The following is a 17,712-nucleotide window of genomic DNA, read 5'->3' as shown; positions in this document are numbered from 1 at the left end:
TGTCTGGGGACAGCGACATCTCATGAGCAGCCTCCCCTCTGGCCCCAGAGCCCAGAAACTACTTTGAGAGAGAAGGATGAGGCCAGGTGGGGGTGGGGAAGGGGTGCTAACCTGCCTATGGAACCTTGGAGCCAGGGCTTCCAGGAGGACGGGAGGCTTGCAGGGACCCAGCGACCCAGGGCTGAGCTCAGGAAACTCCCGCAGGCTGCCGGGAGGAGGCGGTGCTGGGGTTGCGGAGAAGGGCTGGAAGCCGGGGCCTGGGGTGGGGGGTGGAAGGCGGGGTGGGCTGGGGGGCGGCGGCCGCGACCTAGCGGGGGCGGCACCCCTCCCACCTGGAGAACACCCTTGGGTCTCTCCGAAGGGCACGAGGGTACGGGCCGCCCCAGCTCTCCACAAAGGGCAGCTCCGGGCCTCTGCGAGCGAGCGGGGTCGAGAGCCGGGCGCGGGGCGCGGGGCGGGGGGCTCCGGCCGGCGGGGGCGTGGCGGGCGGAAGGGGCTCCCCGGGCGCCGCTCAAAGGCCGCTAATGTTCGCTAATCCCGGCCTTTCAGGCGGCCGCGGCCCGAGCTGTTGGCCCAACAACAGGCGGCTGAAAGGGGAGCGCGGGGCGCTGGGGGCCGCTGCCCCCGCCGGCCCCGCCCCCGACCCGGCGGCCTCGCGCCCGGGACCCCAGCCCTCGGCGCCCGGAGGGTCCGCGCGCGCCGCCCCGTGGGGACACCGAGGCCGGGAGCGGCCGGGCGAGCGGGGCAGAGTGGAGCGGGGAAGGAGGAAGGGGAGAGGAGGAGGGGGGGGGAGGGGGAGGGAAGGGGGGAGGGAGGGGGAGGGGGGAGGCAGGGGGAGACCCGCCCCCTCCGGCTGCGCCGTGGTTCCCAGGCCGGGAGGGGCGCGGGGGCCCCCCGGTCGCAGACGGGCCGGGCCCCTCTGGAGCGTGACCCCGGCTTTCAGCGCCGCCCCTGGCCCGGCCCCAGCGCCTCGTTAGGGATTTAATTAAGGAGACGCCGGGGATTTGCATAATCTCCGAGCCGCGCGGGGAGCCCCGGAGGCGGGCAGGCGGAGGGGGCGGAGGGGGCGGCGGGGCCGAGCGCGCCTCTGGGCTTGGGTCTCCCAGTCGGGGCCGCAGGGGCCGGAGCAGGCGAGGGACCACCGCGGGCAGGAAGCACCCTTTGTGCCACCGCCGGCCCTAGAATTCCCCGTCGGAGCCGGAGGGTCCCCTCCATGGCCGACTGGCCTCGCGGACCCAGCTGGACGGGACAGGGCTCCCCGGGGGGCCGCGCTCACCCCACCCCCCTTCCCCCGGCAAACAGCAAAGGCAAACATTCCAGCCGCGCCCGCCGGAGCCAGGAGGGTGAGGGCAGGCGGCGGACCCCTGCCAGTGGCAGCACATCCCCCTACAGCCCTGGTCTGAAGAGGGCAGGGACCAGGCTCTCGATGGAGCTTCTGTGCTGACCCCTGAGGAGGGGATGGCCGGAGACCCGTCCTCGGACCCTGGACTGGAGAGGAGGTGGGGGAGGGGTCTCAGGCGACCTGCTCAAGGGCCCTGTGGCTGTGGCTGTGGCTGAGCGCAGGTCACTAAGGCCTGAACTGGGTGGGTGAACCCTGCTTTCGCACCCGCCCACGGGGCCCCTGCCTCTAGAGGCAGTCCAGATGGAAGACAGGGTCCCAGGTCTAGAAGGTGGGTATGTCCCTGCCCCCTCCCCTCCCTCCTCGGCTGGCACCTCAGAGCTGGGAAGTGCATGACAATGTGGCCTTGGGAGGGTTGCCTGGACTCAGCCAGGAGGCGTTGCAGGCCTGGGCCGTCCCCTGGGCCTCCGCCATGGCCCCAGCAGCCTCCTCACGCCTGGCACTCGCCTGCCCTGTGGGCATTCCCACAGCCTTCAAAGGGCATGTGGGCCCCGAGAGGGGCAGGGCCTTTCATCTCCTGGGTGGCAGGCCCAGAGCTGAGTGATTCCAGGGGTACTGGCCTCCCAGGCCCTGCCCCCTAATACCCTGGTGGGACCTGGCACCCCAGCCAGCCTGGGCTCTGCCCACCATGTCAGGGAGGGGCCCCAGGGCAGGGCGGGAGGTTAGGAAGGTGTGAGCCTGCACCTAGGCCCAAGGCCACATACAAAGGCCTAAAATTACACCCTCCTCACGTTTGACCCCAGCCCCAGTCCCCGCAGGGACCTTGCTGTCCTGGGTGGATTCCTGTCCCCTGTGCCCATGGCAGCCAGGGGGTCCCCCACATCCTGCCCCACCCCACACCTGCAGTGGCTCCTGTGACCTCCAGGTCAGAACCAAAGCTCCCTGGTGCCCACTAGGCTGCAGCACTAGTGTCCTGTGCTCCACGCCCTCCTCCCTCCCCCTTTCTCCCCACTCTGTGCCTCCTCCGTTGCTGGAATGCAGGTGCCTTGCTCATCTTCACCCCTCTGAGCATCCCCTCAGGGCGCAGTCACGTGACACAACAGGGCTGAGGTGGTGCAGAGCTGGCTCCTCTAGGGAGGCCTGGACAGAGGAGGGTCCACACCCAGGCCCGCCACGGGCTTTGCCTGCAGAACGCCTGCACACTGCCATCTCCCAGGAGCAGAGGGCAGGGGACAAGGCCAGCCTGAGTCAGGGGAGCTTCCTCTGCCTGGGTCTTCAGGGGTGAATAGGAGCTTGCTAGGATGGAGGAGGAGGCAGACCCCAGCAGACCCCAGGGATGCAGAGGTGGCAGTGTGAACTGGGCTGGGCAGGAGGCCTGGGCTTTGGGGTCTCTGGATTGACCCTGCAGCTTTTTGTGGCCCAGGGACCCTGGGGACAAGAAACTGTCCCCAAACATCGAGTTCCAGTCCCTGGCAGGCCCCTCCCTGCACCGGGCCTCAGTGCCACCCAGCTCTTTGTGCCCCATGGAGACTCCACTCATCTGAGAGCCAGGGCTGGGGGACAGGAGTGTCCTAGCTGCAAGCTGCACTGGGGCCAGGGACAAGGCAGCCCCAGTGGGGAGAGGCAGGCAGAGGGGTCTCTGGAGAGAGGTGGGTCTCAGCGCCCAGAGGCGCACAGTGTAAACCCAGCCCTGACCGCCCAGCCCCATTCTCAGCTGAGGGGTCTGGGCCCAAAGCCAGCCACACCTTCAAAGGAGGAAGTCAGAAGATGCCCTCGGCCCCATAGCAGCCCCCCGCCACCTGCCTCAGTACCTGAGTCCCAGGCCATGATGTCCTGCTGGCCCCTGCTCTGGTGCCAGGCACCCAACTTGCCCGCACCCCTCGCAGGGCTGGAGGTGGGGGCTCAGGCCTGCCCCGAGGAGAGGAGGAGGGAGGGGAGGATGGACACCTTACGGGGCGGTACCAACCTCAGGCCGCAGCCCCCACCATGGTCTGCGGTGCAGGGGAGGCTCTAAGGAGGCTGGGGGTTCGAGGGCAGAGGGCCGGTCTCAGGGAGGCCCTGCAGGAGCAGGAACGGAGGGTGGGGGATCCCCTGCAGGGGCAAGATACGGGTGGGAGCAGGCTCAGGAGGCCAGCCAGGCTCACACTCGGCCCCCAGGTCTCAATCACCTGCCCTTGGGGTCTGCAGGGCCCCATCGCCTATGGCCACGAGAGGGACAGATGCCAGCTGCCTGGTTTTCATTCAGTTTCACTTAAACTGTCTAAATATTGGCCGGGCATGGTGGCTCACACCTATAATCCCAGCACTTTGGGAGGCTGAGGTGGGTGGATCACCTGAGGTCGGGAGTTCAAGACCAGCCTGACCTGTTAACATAGAGAAACCCTGTCTCTACTAAAAATACAAAATTAGCCGGGCATGGTGGTGCATGCCCATAATCCCAGCTACTCGGGAGGCTGAGGCAGGAGAATCACTTGAACCCAGGAGGCGGAGGTTGCGGTGAGCTGAGATTGTGCCATTGCACTCCAGCCTGGGTAACAAGAGCAAAACTCCATCTCAAAGAAAAAAAAATTCTGTAAATATTGTCCTAGGCAGCTCCAGACCCACACCCCTCCTTCCGACTCGAAGTTCCCCAGGGCTGCACCTGAGGGCTGGCCTGTGTTTCCAGCCCCCCAGAGCCGAATGCCTGCTCTGCTGAGTGGGGCCTGAGCCCAGCGGGGCAAGCCCTGGGCCTGGGTCTCTCTTCTTTCTCCTCCTCTGCCCCCAACCATCCTGGCACCCAGCCCAGCCCCTGAAGGGACGACTTGGCTCTTGACTGTGGAGGTGGATGGCCCGGACGCCCGCTCCAGGCCACGACTCCTGGATGAGCACAGGCCAGCTGGTGTTGTGGGGTCTGGGGGCAAGGGCGAGGCCGCCCAGAAGGCTCTGGGGCCAGGGTCAGGGTGGGCCTGTGGGTTCGGGGGTGCAGCACCGAGCCCCCGGCCCGGCCCCGTGGCCAGAGACAGCCATTCCTGAAGGGGCCTTTCTCCAAGCCGGGTGCGGCAGGAGCCCCAGCCTGCCCAGCCTCGCTGCCGGCGCCTCTCGGCCGGCGGCCACAGCCCTGATGTTGCTTTAATAAAACAAAGTTTTTCTTTCGTGCGCGGCCTCCAGTGGTGAAAGGGCCGATTTACGGAGCCGGAGCCCCCTCCCGGCACCCCGCCCACCCGCCCGCCCTGCGGTGGCGCTGGCCTGGCCGCGGGTAATTTATAGCCTCAACTTAGCACACTTGCCCGGGCCAGGGCGGCATGACTGGGGCCCTTTATCCCGGCCCCGGGGCCGGGGCGGCTCAAGGCTCCATTCACGGCCGCCGCAGGCTCCCGCCTGGCCACGTCCCTCATGCAGGCGTTTGGAAGCCCCGCGGCACCCGGTGGGTGAAGACAAGCTGTGCTGTTTGTGCCTTGGCGGCGGCCGCTCTCCGACCCCCCTGGCCCGGCCCCTCCCCGGCCCCGCCGCCCATGCACAGGTGAGGAGACCGAGGCCACGGCAGAGGCGCTGGAGTTTCTCTCTGTGTTCAGTGGGACCCAGTTTTCCTCCAAGGACACGATGGGGCCCAGGAAGCATGGTGCTGTCTGGGGCTCCGAGGCAGAGGCATGTGCACTTCGGGCCAGGCATCTCTGCCCTCCGAGTGGCAGCTTATGTGCTCTTTGAGTGGCCAGTGAGTGTGGGACCCCTGTTAAGGCCACCCCCACCCCAGGACCCCCACCCGAGGGGGCATGGGGAAGGGGTGAGGTGCCCGAACCAGGACCAGGCCTCCTGGGAGTGGGAGAGACCTCCGCTGGAGGATGGGGGTTGGGGGTCCTAGTGACCCACAGCTCGGGGACCCGGACGGCATGTGCTATGGCCTGCAGCGACCCTTCGGAGAGGCTGTCGCTCCTGGTACAGGCCTCAGTGCCGGCATCCCTCAGAGGTCCACCCGGGCAGCCCCTGGCCCCACCCACTCTGTGTGGGTTTTCGCAGGCTCACAGGCTCCCAGGCTCCCAGGCTCCCAGGTGGGCACACACACGGCTGCCCGCACTCACAAGCACACCTTGCACCAGACACATGCAGCTCACTCACTCAGTGTCTGTGCTGGACAGGGTAACAGGCATCCTGACCGGGCTTCCTGAACTCAGCACCCCGCCCCACCCTGCCTCAGGCACCTATAGCTCTGTCTGTCCTTCCAGCCGCCCAGGCCTAGCCTCTCCAGGGCTCCTGGTCACCCATCCAGCCGCCAGGGCACCCTGCAGGATGAGACCTGCCCCATACCCTCCTGGACCGCGGCAGCGGCTCCTCCCACCTCTCCTTGTGCCACCCTGGCCCCCCTTCTGCCAGGTCTAGACCCCTGCAGGTCTCAGTGGGGCACACTGTCCTCTGTTCAGCACCCTCCTGTCTCCCCGGCTTGGGCTCCCAAGGGAAGGGGCAGAGGAACAGAGAAGCCCTGCCTTCTGCCCTCTGCCCTGGCTCATGGGTAGGGGGACCTCTTGTGTCCTGGAGTCTGCCCCTCTCCTGCCCAGTGCCGTGCCTGCCGGGGTCGGGGGGTTGCAGGCAGAGGATGCAGGTCCTGAACAGGAGCCTGGAACCTCGGGGGTGAGTGCAGGAGCCCTCTCTGGGCCTCCATCTCTTTGGCATTGACCTTGAGGGCTGCTGTGAGCTTCCTGGGGTTAGGGCTGGCACTCTCCCAGTCTCCCCAGCATGGACAGGCCCAGCCTGCTCGCCTCCTGGTAGGGGCTGTTCAATTCCAGACCCTGGCCCTTAAGTGCCATCTGTGGATGGCCCAGGGGCTCTGACTGGACCCTTCTACCTGCTCCTTGATTTCCGTGCTGGGCCCCTGTACCTGCTCCTGATTTCTACACTGGGTCCCTGGACGTCTGGCCCCTCCACCAAACAAGGCTCAACGGACCCAGGGGCCTGCTGAGGTCCCATGCAAATCTGAGGTCTTGAGGGAGGGTGAGGGGTGGAGGGTTGGGGGGCCGGGGTTCTCCCTCCGGGTTCCTTTCACTCAAGATGCCACACCCTCCATCCTGTGCCACCCAGCTCCAGACCTGGGGTCAACCACATGTGCCAAGGAGCCTGAGACCCCAGCCCATGCCCAGCCAGTCAAAGGTAAGGACACGGAGGTGGGGCAGGAGGTCCTCTGGGGGCCTGGGCTGCCCTTGAACACAAGGGAATGAGCAGGTGGCGGAGTCTGGAGGGTCTCCGCCTCAGTTCTGTGGCCCCCAAGGCTCCAAGCTCCCCCCACCTCTGCATGGCAGATCTCTGTGAGGGGCAGAGTACAGAGCCCCACTGAGCAGGCACCCTGGGGCTCCCACGTGGAGGAGTACAGGGTCCCACACTGCAGACAGCTGGCGAGGCCGGAGTTCGGCTCCTCCAAGGTCAGGAGTCGAGAAAGTTGAGAGTACAGAGGGAAGTGACGGTGGACGGCGTAGATAGGGTGCACGGGATGGATGGGGTGGATGGGGCGGATGGGGTGGACGGGGTGCGTGGGGTGGATGGGGCGGATGGGGTGGACGGAGTGGGTGGGATGGACGGGGTGCACGGGGTGGACGGGGCAGATGGGGTGCACGGGGCGGACGGGGTGGACGGGATGGACAGGGTGGACGGGGTGCACGGGGTAGATGAGGTGGACGGGGTGCACGGGGCGGGTGGGGGGGCACACGGGGCAGGCAGGGCAGACGGGGTGGACAGGGTGGACGAGGTGCACCGGGTGCATGGGCAGTGTCTAGCCAGTGCCCTGCCCAGCACCTCACAGGAACAGGTGGCCGGCCGGGTGGAGTGCTGGGCCCGGAACACCTTTGCTTTCATCTCTTTGGAGCAAGATTTTCACTTTGTTCCCAGTGTCTCCGGGGGCAGTGACAGGAGACAGGGGGTGGGGGATGGGCAGCTGCATGGTGGGAGGGGGCCCGGCTGGAGGTCAGGTGGGCCCAGTGCAAGGGACCGACAGGGTTAACCTGCGGCCTCCGCTCCCACCATGATAGCTCGGTCATTAAAGCTCCGTCTCCTGCCTGTGTCCGGGGCCTCCCGGGGCCTCTGTCTCACTTTCTAAGGCTCTGACAGGACCAGGGAGGGTGGGGGCCCCAGGAAGAGAGGGGGGCCTGCAGCATACAAAGCCCCCGGCCCCCTGGCCCACAGCCTTGGCGCCTCCTCTGCCAGGATGCCAGCCTGGAGCCACTCCCAGGATGCCCTCCTTGGGGGCTGGCACGGGCCAGGCTGGGCGGGCATCCCCTGAGCCCAGCCCAGGACAGATCTGCCCTGGCCGCACCCCACGGCCACCCCCGAGCCGTTCCCAGGCCCTGCGAGGGTGGAGAGCCCCCCGCCGTCCTCGATTCCTCGTGCTAGGCTGCAGGCTGCTAGGAGCCGGGTGGGGGTGGGGGGCGTGTGACCAGGCGGAGGATCCGGGCAGGGGGCGGGTGCCCAGGGACAAAGCCCGCCTGTGATTAAGTCATCTGCCCAACGCCCCCAGCCCAGCCAACCATGGCTGAGAGCTTTGCCTGCCCACACCCCTGAGCTACTGCCATCAGCCTGGCCCCCTGGCCCTGCAGCAGGCGTCGGTCCACCCCGCCATGGCGGGGGTATCTGCCTCCCTCTACCCTGCTGTGGCCTCTACTGACCAGATGCCCACAATGTCCTCCCAGGGCCTGTCACCCTCTCACCCCTCCCAGGACACTGCCTCAGTGTACCCTTCTGTTCTAGGGACCACTCGGCTGGAGAAGCATCTGACTGTCCTCTCGCCTCCCCTAGGCCTGAGGCTGATGCCTGCAGCCCCTCCTACCTGCTCCTACCCTGAGCTCCTGGAGCTGGAGGGCTAAGGAGAGCCAGCTGGGGTGGGTGCAGGGTCACCCTGCTTATGAGTGTGGGAAGTCCCTGTGCCCTGGCTGCCTTTCCTGATGTCCCTGACGCTTCCGGGGGCCTCTGCTGGGCTGGCTCTGCCTGCCCCACCTCCTGGGAGTTGAGGGCTCCCAGGCGCCCCCACATCACTTGGAGGGAAGATTCCAGTTTGGTGGGGACCTTGGGGGCACCAGGGTTGGGAGGCTGTCTCGGCACCTGAGGGACCTCAAGAAACACATGCTCTCTCACAGACCCCTAACGTCAGGCCCGTGGATCCACCAGGCATTCGTGGACTCTGGCCCCAGCCACAGAAGGGCTTCCCAAGCTGGGTGCCCTGGAGAGTCTCCACTTGTGTTAGAGCAAACGCCAAGTGGAGAGGCCTCTGTGGGCAGGGTCAGCTCCCGGCACCTCGGTCAGCTCGTCCCTAAAGTGGGGGCATGACCCCCTCCAGCGGGGAAGGCTGAGGTGCAGTGGGAAGCAGTGGCGGCTGGAGGCCCAGGCCCAGCCCAATGGGTGACTGGTGGGATTACAGCTGTCAGGCTGCGGAGATGGGGTTTCAGGACAGGGCAGAAAATGGGGCGGAAACTTCCTGGGATTTGTTGTAATCGGGGCCCGGGGCGGCCACAGTTTATCTTTGCCTTGGTCACACGGTCTCAGTCTATCTGGCCAGCATTCTGGGAGCTTGGGAAGGGTGGGACAAGGGCCCTGGAAACCGGGCCCAGAAGGGCCCAGGTGGGCTGTGGAGAGCCTGGGCAGGTCCTTCCTTCTCAGGGAAAGGGCAGGGGACTCCGTAGGCCCTGGGCGCCAGCCCGAGGTCAGCTCTGGGGAGCCTGACTGGTGGGTGGAAACTGGCTTGACCCCCTCAGGATCCCGGGTCCCTCTTCTCCCCAGTGAGCTGCCCTGTGGCCTGGGGGACAGGTAGGCACCAATGAGACACACAGAGCGGGTGCCAGGGAAGGAGGAGCCTTTTCCCCACCCCCCGCACCCAACTCTGTGCCTACCCAGAGGGAGGGGAATGGAGTGGTGGGCCTGGAACCTCACCAGGACCCCACTTCCCACTCCAGGAGCCTGCTGCTCCCCCATGCTTGCCGGGGACCCTGGCCAAGCTTCTTGGTGTAAACTTGTGTTTCTCCAGTTCTATCTCAGCTGGCTGGGGCTACAGGGAGGCCAAGAAAGAGATCCTGCTCACCTGCCACAGCCTCACACCCCACCGTGTAGCCTGCAGCCCAGACCCCAGCAGAGGAGGGCACAGGGTTAGCCTGGGGTAGATGCTGCCAGTGGCTGTTGACCTCCCAGGGCCACCTGGGCTTTCCTGGCCTGCGCAGTCTCCCAGAGCTGCTTCCGCTGGCCCAGGGCCTGGGAGTGCCCCACACTCGGGCAGGGCCCTGGCAGCCGAAGGGAGGGGCTTTCTGAGCCAGTGGCCTTGGGACGTGCAGGGAAGGGGCTGGCGTACTGAGGTCACACTGAGTTTCCCTTCACCACTAGACAGGAGAGGCCTCCCTGATGGTGGCTTTGGACTCAGGGCTGAGGCAGCCTGAGCTATGCGGGATGGCTGGAGCTCTGTGGTGCTCACAGTGGCCAGATGCCACTAGGTAGTGGCAGGCATCAGCGGGGCAGTTGCTGGTGCCATGAAGATGTCAGCCCACCTCCATCCACCTGCCCAGGCCTGTCCGGGCTGGGCGTCCCCAGAGCCCTAGGCTGAGGCTGAGGCACCTGGGGCTGTGCCGCTCCCCTCCCCGCCCCATTCCAGCCGGGGCCTGCCTTACCCTCCCTGCCCCAGGGGTGGTTTCTGGCCGGGAACGCAGCGTCCTCTGAGACCCGCCAGGTCCCAACAGATGGGAGCGCTGTTCCCTCCCGCAGCCCATGCCCAGTGGCCCCAAGTGGGCCCTCAGCTTCCTCTTCTGGCTCTCAGACCAGCGCAGCATGCGGCAGGTTCCCACGAGGTCCGACTGGGCCCCCTCAAGCCTTCTGCTCTCTCGCCCTGCTGCCCGCTGTCCCCACTGGCTCTTTCCTGTCACCCTCCTGCCCCCCACATCGCCCCCGATTTCATCACCACCAGCTGCTGCCTGGCCTGTATTTCCTTCTCCCCGGGGCAGAGTGGGAGCTTGGTGAGAATGCAGCTATGTCCCCAAATGCCTGGGACAAGGAACGTGGTCAGTAAATGGTTGTTGATGGACGGACAGACTGACGGACAGGAGGAGTGACAGAATGGGGCGGGGATTGTGGTGCAGGACTCGGGTCAGAGGGACAGCATGCCTGGGAGGAAGGGCACTCGGTTGGCCCTGGAGAATGGGGGGGTGAGTGGAGGGTGGGAGGGGTACCGAGGTGACGAGGCGGTGGCCGGAGGCCTGGAGAAGTCGAGAGGTCTGTGGATGGCCGCTTGGTGTGCAGAGGGCAGAATGCTCATGCTCAAGGCAGGAGAAGGGGGAGGGCTGGGGTGGGAGTGGGGATGAGGTGGGAGTGGAGACAGGGTGGGGGTGGGGGTTGGGTGGGGGGATGGGGGGATTATGGGGGCATGGAAAGGGTGGATGTATGGAGGCTGGAGGGAGATGGGTGGATAGGAAGTGGGTGGGCAGGTGGGAGGCGGGAACGTGGAGCTGGAGTCGAAATGGAAGTCAGCATCTCCCTGAATCCTGGGAGCTGGCACCAGAAGGTGTGTGGGGTTTTCTGAGCCCTTCCGTAAATGAAACCCTAAGGGCAGGCGGCTGGGTGTGGGAGGGGGACCCATCAAGGGGATCCACTTCATCATCGCCTGTGCCGCTGGCATTAGTGATTTTTGGGGCCCCAGGGGTGCACCCAGGGCCAGAGCCCAGCCTCCAGGGTCCTGGCACAGGCCGTGTGCTGCCACCTCCCCCTGCCTGGAGTAGCGCTGGGGGCTGCCTCCAGTGGGACGGAGCTGTTCACCAGCCCTGGGGAGCCCGGTGTGAATGAGCACCCACACCTGCCTCAAGGGGCCATGTGGGCACCCCCACCCCTCCCGCTCCAAGCAGGCTGAGGCCCAAGGATGAGGTCACGTCTGCTGTGGGTGCCCCTGGGCCAGAGGCACGGAGCCCAGGGCCTCGCAGGTCCTTGCCCCTGCCCACCTCCACTCGCTTGGGCCATCTTGGGGTCACCAGGCGGGCACCAAGAGGAAGGAGGATGGCATAGAGACACCACTGGCCCACCTGTCCAGCCCTCAGGGACCCCTCCTTGGACAGCCTGGCCAGGACCTGAGGTACCCCGGTGCTCCCACACTGGCCATGGGGGCCGGGCTTTCCCCAGGGCCGAGTTCTTCTCATCCCTTCAGTCCATGTGGGGGCTTGCAAGGAGCAAGGCCAGGGCTGGGGTCACCTCTAGGTCTTTGGCTGCAGCAAGAGGTGGGGGCTTGCGGTGGATCATCCCCCACCCAGGGCAGGGTCAGGAGAGAGAGAGAGCGGGGTCTCAGTGCCTGGTGCGCGTGGTGTGTAGTCCCCAGGCCTCTGTTCTGCTGTATGCCCATTTTACTGTGGGGGCACTGAGGCAGGCAGCGGGTGAGCTGGGGCTGCCTGGGGTGCAGACCCCATAGCCCTGAGCCCATGCCCAGGCGCCTCTGTCCCAGGTTAGGGCCAGAGCTCCTGCTCCGGCTGGCACAGAGGCAGGAATGGAGTCTCGGCCCCTCTCAGCCTTTGCTGCGCCACCCATGCCGGTCCTCACGCAGGCGGGGGCCTGTGGCTGTCCTGCCTCCACAGGACTCGAGCTCAGCCATCAGCCCCTCCTGAGGTGGGGGTGCAGCTTTGCTGGGGAAGGGAGGGGTTCCGGACAGACGCCAGGCCTGCCTCCACCACAGGAAGAGCCGGGAAGGCCGAGTGGGCAAATCTTATTAGCCAGCAGACTTCCGAAGGCCCCATCGCTGACCGCCCAGCGACCTTCCACCTCTGCCTGGCTGTGGGTGGGAGCCTGAGGCCGCCACTGCTGTGCCTGTATCACACCCCCCAGGGGCCAGGTTGTCCCTGAACAGGCCGGGGAAGCCCCCACTGGGTCCTTGCCTGGCCCCGTTTTCACTCTGGCTGAGAAGGCCCTGGGGTGTCTGGGCACTTTCCCCGCCTGGATGGAGCTGAAGCATGGATGTTGGGGGCCCTGTCCAGCTCTGGGGTTCCACTCAGCAGCCTGGGCCTCAGGGATGTGCCCCCCACTTGCCTGGAGTGTGGCTAGAGTCGGCGCCATCCCAGGGGCATGGCAACTTGGCCCATCCATGGGCGTGGCATGGCCTGGGCCCCTCCCCTGCCCCCGGGGCCTGGGTGTGTGACCCAAGATCCCAACACCCTGGGCTCTAGCTGGCTGGCCCCTGGTTTAGGGCCTGGGCGAGGCCACCCCCGAGATGTCCCAGTCTGGAAGGGCCTCCAGGTTGGGGCACTAGCCTCTCTGCTTCCGGCGGTACCATCCCAACAAGTCAGCTCCAAGCCGGCTTCCCCAAGCCTCAGTTCCCCCATCTGTAGATGGAAAGCATGACCCATCACAGTCTCGGCTCGGCAGTGGCCCCGCAGAGAGTGCTGGGCAGGAGCCACGTCCGGGGCCCTGTGGCCTCGTGGCTGTGGCCTGTGCTCCCTTCCTCCCCCAGCCCAGGCCCTGCGGGCAGCGAGGCCCTCAGCGGGGCCCCCATCTGGAAACGATTGTGCTCATGGCCCTCAAAGATATAATTAAAATATATTGGGTTTTATGCTCGTTCCTCAGCTGGGGCAGAATCCAGGCTGGTTATGAAATCGGATCGTGCTGATTGGGCATGGGGGCCGCGGACTTGGAGGGCGTCCGACCCCCGCCCAAGCTGCCTTCGTGGCTTCCCTGAAAGCTGGTGGCACAGAGGAGGCGGTGGGGGCGAGTGTGGGGGGGCTTTGCTGCGCCCATTGCCCTGTGTCCTCCAGGAGTGTTGCTACATGGTGGGGGGCAAGGATTGGACCCAGAGCTGCCCAGAAGGCACCCGGCCTGTTCCCACGCCTGCCCTTGCCCAGTTCCTAGGACATGCCTGACTCGTGTGGAGCGCCCTGCTCTGTGCCAACGTGGCCTCTACTTCTCTGTCCTCCAGGCCCCACCTCCCCCAGGAAGCCTCCTTGGTGGATGCCCCTGATATGACCCATCTGAGATCCATCTGACAGTCACCCTGGCCCCCAGGGAGTGTGAGGGCCCAGGGCAGATTTGGAGTTCAAGGGGGTCCTGGAGGGCTACCTAACGCCGTGGCTGGCTCCTGCCTGGCCCCTGCCCCAGCCTAAGTGCCTCTGCTGGGCCTCAGGCTTCAGTGGCTGATGAAAACCACACCTCAGCCTTGGGAACTGGTGGCTGCTCTGACAGGTGTGGGACAGGTGCTGGGTCTGGGACAGGGCCGGGCCACACGTGGAACAGCCAGCGGCAGCTATCTCTCGCATCTGTGCCCCGCCTGGCCGTCTGCTGCCTGGAGGCTGCCCACACCTGCTCTGAGGCCTCTCAGCCTGAACACCTCCTCCAGGGAGCCCTCCACCCCTGCCTTGGCCTTCAGTGTTCGTCCCTCATCCTGTCCTAAAAGCTCGGGTTCCAAGTCATGTCCCCCTCCCTGGCCTCAGGCAGCAGCCACCTTCCCAGCCCCTCAGCACAGGGCTGTCTGTAGGCCTCTCCCTGTTGTGGGTGGTGGCGCCCAGGAGAGCCCTGCTCAGAGCAGCTCTCTTGTGCCTGAGCCCAAGGCTTCCCCATCACAGCCCCTGTCTCCCTTCAGGTCTCAGGGCCTCAAGCGGCCCCAGCAAAGACACGCGGCCCAGCTCCGTGGCCCGAGCAGATGGCAGCTTCTGCCGTGAGCCTGGCTGGGCTCTCCCGGGTGCCGGGTGGTAGGCTCAGGGCTCCCCCAGCCCTGCTCCTCATATGCCCCCAGGATGGGCAGCTTTCCTCTCCCCAGCTGCCTGTCCCACCTCAGGACTGGTGACAGATCCTCACTGCCTGTCCCCTCCCACCTGCCGGCAGCAGTGCCTGAAGTCCAGAGGACTCCAGGTGCCAGGCTCGCCCTGGGGAGGAGCACGGGGCCGGGCAGTCGTCTGCCGGGGAGGAGCAAGCTGGTGGCTGGGACACACAACTCCCCACAGTGTCGGGCTGGGGGCAGCATGCCTGACCTGGCAGTGGCCCCGGTGACGGCTCGGTGTGGCCATGGCTGGGCTCAGCCCAGTCTTATCTGTGGAGGCTCAGAGACCAGTGGCCACTTCCCGGGCTCTGGCGGTGGCGGCTCCCACTATGCCTTCCCCAAGCCAGTCTGGTGCCCACACCCTGGCCAGGGGTCCCCAGCCCCCTTGCGTACTCCACAGCACAGACCTCAAAGGCCACTGTCCAAGGCCACCCCCGGGTGCCCCTTGCCCCACACCTGGGCCCCTCATGGGCTGGAGACTCGCTGCTTCTGACTCGGGTCCCAGGGCAGGGCACCCACCTGGGTCCCAGTGCCCAGGGGCTGCCGCCCACATGCCGAGCCCCTGACCCTGGAGTTTCAGGTCCCAGCTGGAAAGTGGGGAGGGTGCCTGTCTCAGGCTTCTGGAGATCCCCAGGAGGGCGCCCTCCTCCACGTGGGCCCGGGAGCAGGAAGTGCTTGAAGGGGCTCCCAGGTGGGGCCAGCACTGCTCTGTGGGTTTTTCCAGCGAGGGGCTCCTGGGATCTGAGGTCCTCTAAGACTCCCCACCCCCAGCCCCCAGCAGGTAGGGACCCTGCCACGCTTCCCTCTGAGGTCTCCACAGGAGTGGGTGCAGGTCCTGTGGCTTTGCTGGAGGTAGGGCTAGGGCCTCCTGCAGCCCTAGGTCACGGGTCTATGACTGTCACCATCGGGTGGTGGCTGGCCTGGAGAGTGTCTCCTCTCGCAGGTGGAGTCAGGGGCCTGGGTTTCAAGTTTGGGGCTTGGGGACTTCAGTGAGAAGACAGGCCAGGACCTGGCCATGGATGAGGGGACAGCAGGAGAGAAGGGGGTGCTGCCCCCAGCTGGGGCCCCAGAGCCCCCCACCTGGTTCCCGTCTCCTCTGCCTCCTCCCCTTTGCCAAGAGGCCTCACCACCAGCACCCCAAGTCCCCACAGGCTGGTGCTCTGCGAGGCCCCGGGCACTTCCTCCAGGAAGCCTTCTCCCACCCCTGCAGATCAGCCACACCCAGCGGTCCCCAGCCAGAGGAGGGGCACCTGGGGCCAGACAAGCCTGGGCTCGGGGCAGAGGTGCCTTCCTGCTTTCTGGGCGTGTGGGGTGGGGGTTCCCAGAAATGCCGAGGAGGCCTGGCCGGCAGCCCGAGGGGAGAGCCCCGGGCGCTTCCTGCTTGGCTAGGAGGCTGGCCTCTGCAGCCTGAGCTCGGAGAAGTGGGAGAAGCCAGTCAACAACAACAACCATCGTCGCTCTCCCTCCTCTTCCCAGGCCTATGTGGAGGAGGGCGCCCTCCCCCGGGATCTCCAGAGGCCTGACCCCTGGCTGGTGGGCAGGGCGGGCATCCTGTGTTGCCCCGAGCCTGTGCCTGCACCGTGCCCATCCGGCTGCCCAGCAGAACCCTGCCCGCTGTCCTGGGCTCCGGAATCAGAGTGCCTCTGGGCTGAGGGGGGGTCACCGTTCCCCAGCTGAGTGGATTACCTGGGGCAGGGCAGAGAGGCACGTCACCTGAGGGTTGGGGTCTGCCTTGCCCTACCCTGCCTGAGAGGATGAAATGAGCTCATGTTCCTGGCAGAGGAGCCAGCACCTGGTGCAGAGGGAAATGAGCTGTGCCGTGGGCACGTTGGGGCGGGGGAGATCCAGCCTGAATCCGCCCAGCTTGGGCTGCCCTCCGGCCAGGTGTGGCCTCCCAGGGGAACACTGTGGACCCTCTTGACAGCTGAGAGGTGGGGCAGGTTGGGCACTGACCAGGATTCCCAGTCTTCTCTAGGAGAGGGCCCAGCCTGGCCATGCTCCCTCCCACACTGGGGCCCAGCTCAGGAGCCCCCACCTCCAGGAAGTCCCTCAATGCTGAGGGCCCGCCTCCGTCCCCACCCATGCTGGGCTGTCCAGAGTGCTGACCACACAGAGGCGAGTGAGCAGCATGGCCTTGTCCCGGGGCCTGCACCTCATCACCAGCATTGGGGGTGACGAAGGCCCCTGAGCTCTGCGGGTGTGGACCTCAGGGAGGCCAAGGTCCTCCAGGTCACAGGTTCGGGCTGGGAAGGGGACACTCTCCTGGGAGCAGCTCCCTGCTTGGCAGGTGCGCCTTAACCTGGAGAGCTGGGTGCACAGGCAGCCAGTGAGCCTGGCGGGGTGGTGGGGACACAGATGGGCGTCCCCAGCAGGGACGGTGCGGGTGGAGGGAGGAGCGCCCGGCAGGTCCCTGCTGTCCAGGTCTGCTCTGTGGTGGCTGTGGGCGAGCACCTGTGGGCTGTTGGCGTGGCGCTGGGCTGCTCGGCTGTGTGTTTCTGATTCCTGGAGGCCTCCCCAGCGCGGTGCGTGTGCAAGGCGCCCCCACCCTGGGCCCACTCAGTGTCCCGGGCTGCCTGGCCTGGTGCAGGACCACCCACCAGGCGGCCCCTGTCCATCTGGGGTGGGGGTTGTGGGTGAACCCTGGGGGTAAAGAGGCCGCCTCCCTGGCCCAGAAGAGCCCCAGGGTTGCTGGGCCCGGGACAGAGAGGGCATGGGGCCACCTGTTGTCCTAGAGGGGGCACAGAGCCAGGCCCAGCCCAACCACTGGCCTTCGAAGCGTGGACGCAGCTCCCATCTGCTCCCCGTGAGCTGGGCCAGTCCCGATGCAGCCCCACACCTGTGGGAAGGTAGGACGACGGCGCAGGCCAGCCCCACCCGCCGAGCGCTCCTGCTGCTCTGGCCTTGAGCTTGTCAGGGCCCCAGCGGAGAGCATGACAGAGGTGGGTGAGCCCCCGTCGTGGGGTGGGGGCAGGGGACCCTGATGGGAGCAGCAGAACCCCTCCGAGGGGCATCTGGAACCCACCCAAGATGCTCACTCTCTCTCCTCCTCACCCTCCAGCCCCCCACAGCCTTGTCACCAACTGGTATGTTCCGTGGGAGTGGGTGTGTGTGTGCCGGCGCCTGTGTGTTTACTGATTCCTTCACGCTGCTGCTCCCCACCCAGCCCCTGGCCAGAAGATTCTCACCACAGGCCTGTTGTGACTGTTCTGTCCCTGCCATGCCCAGAGCCTGGAACAGTGCAAGGAACAGAGATGGTGCTCAGTACACATTTGACATGTGAACGAATGAGTGTGTGTGGAGAAGCCTTCGAATCTCAGGGTTCTACCTCTACCTTGACCGATGGAGACACTGGGCTTCAGTGTGGGCACAGGGGGGTCGGGGTGAGGGTCTACCCAAGGCCAACCGTATGGCACCTGCCCCACCCCAGCCAGGACTGCCTGGCACCAAGCGGGGCTCCTGCTGTCAGGATGCTCTAGGTTGGGTGTGGCCTCAGCCACCGGGCATGCAGGGGCCAAGTGTGGGTCACCCCACTCCCTGGGCAGAAGCCCTGAGCCTTCACACTCCCCTCTGCCACTGGGCCCTGTGGGATGCTGGCAGCTTGGCCTCCCCAGCACTGCCCTGGACCCACCCCACTAGGCTGGGATGGAACTCCCTCTGG

Source organism: Symphalangus syndactylus, chromosome 16, assembly GCF_028878055.3.
Source record: "Symphalangus syndactylus isolate Jambi chromosome 16, NHGRI_mSymSyn1-v2.1_pri, whole genome shotgun sequence".
Classification (NCBI taxonomy): domain Eukaryota; kingdom Metazoa; phylum Chordata; class Mammalia; order Primates; family Hylobatidae; genus Symphalangus; species Symphalangus syndactylus.
Note: the sequence above shows the minus strand (reverse complement) of the source record.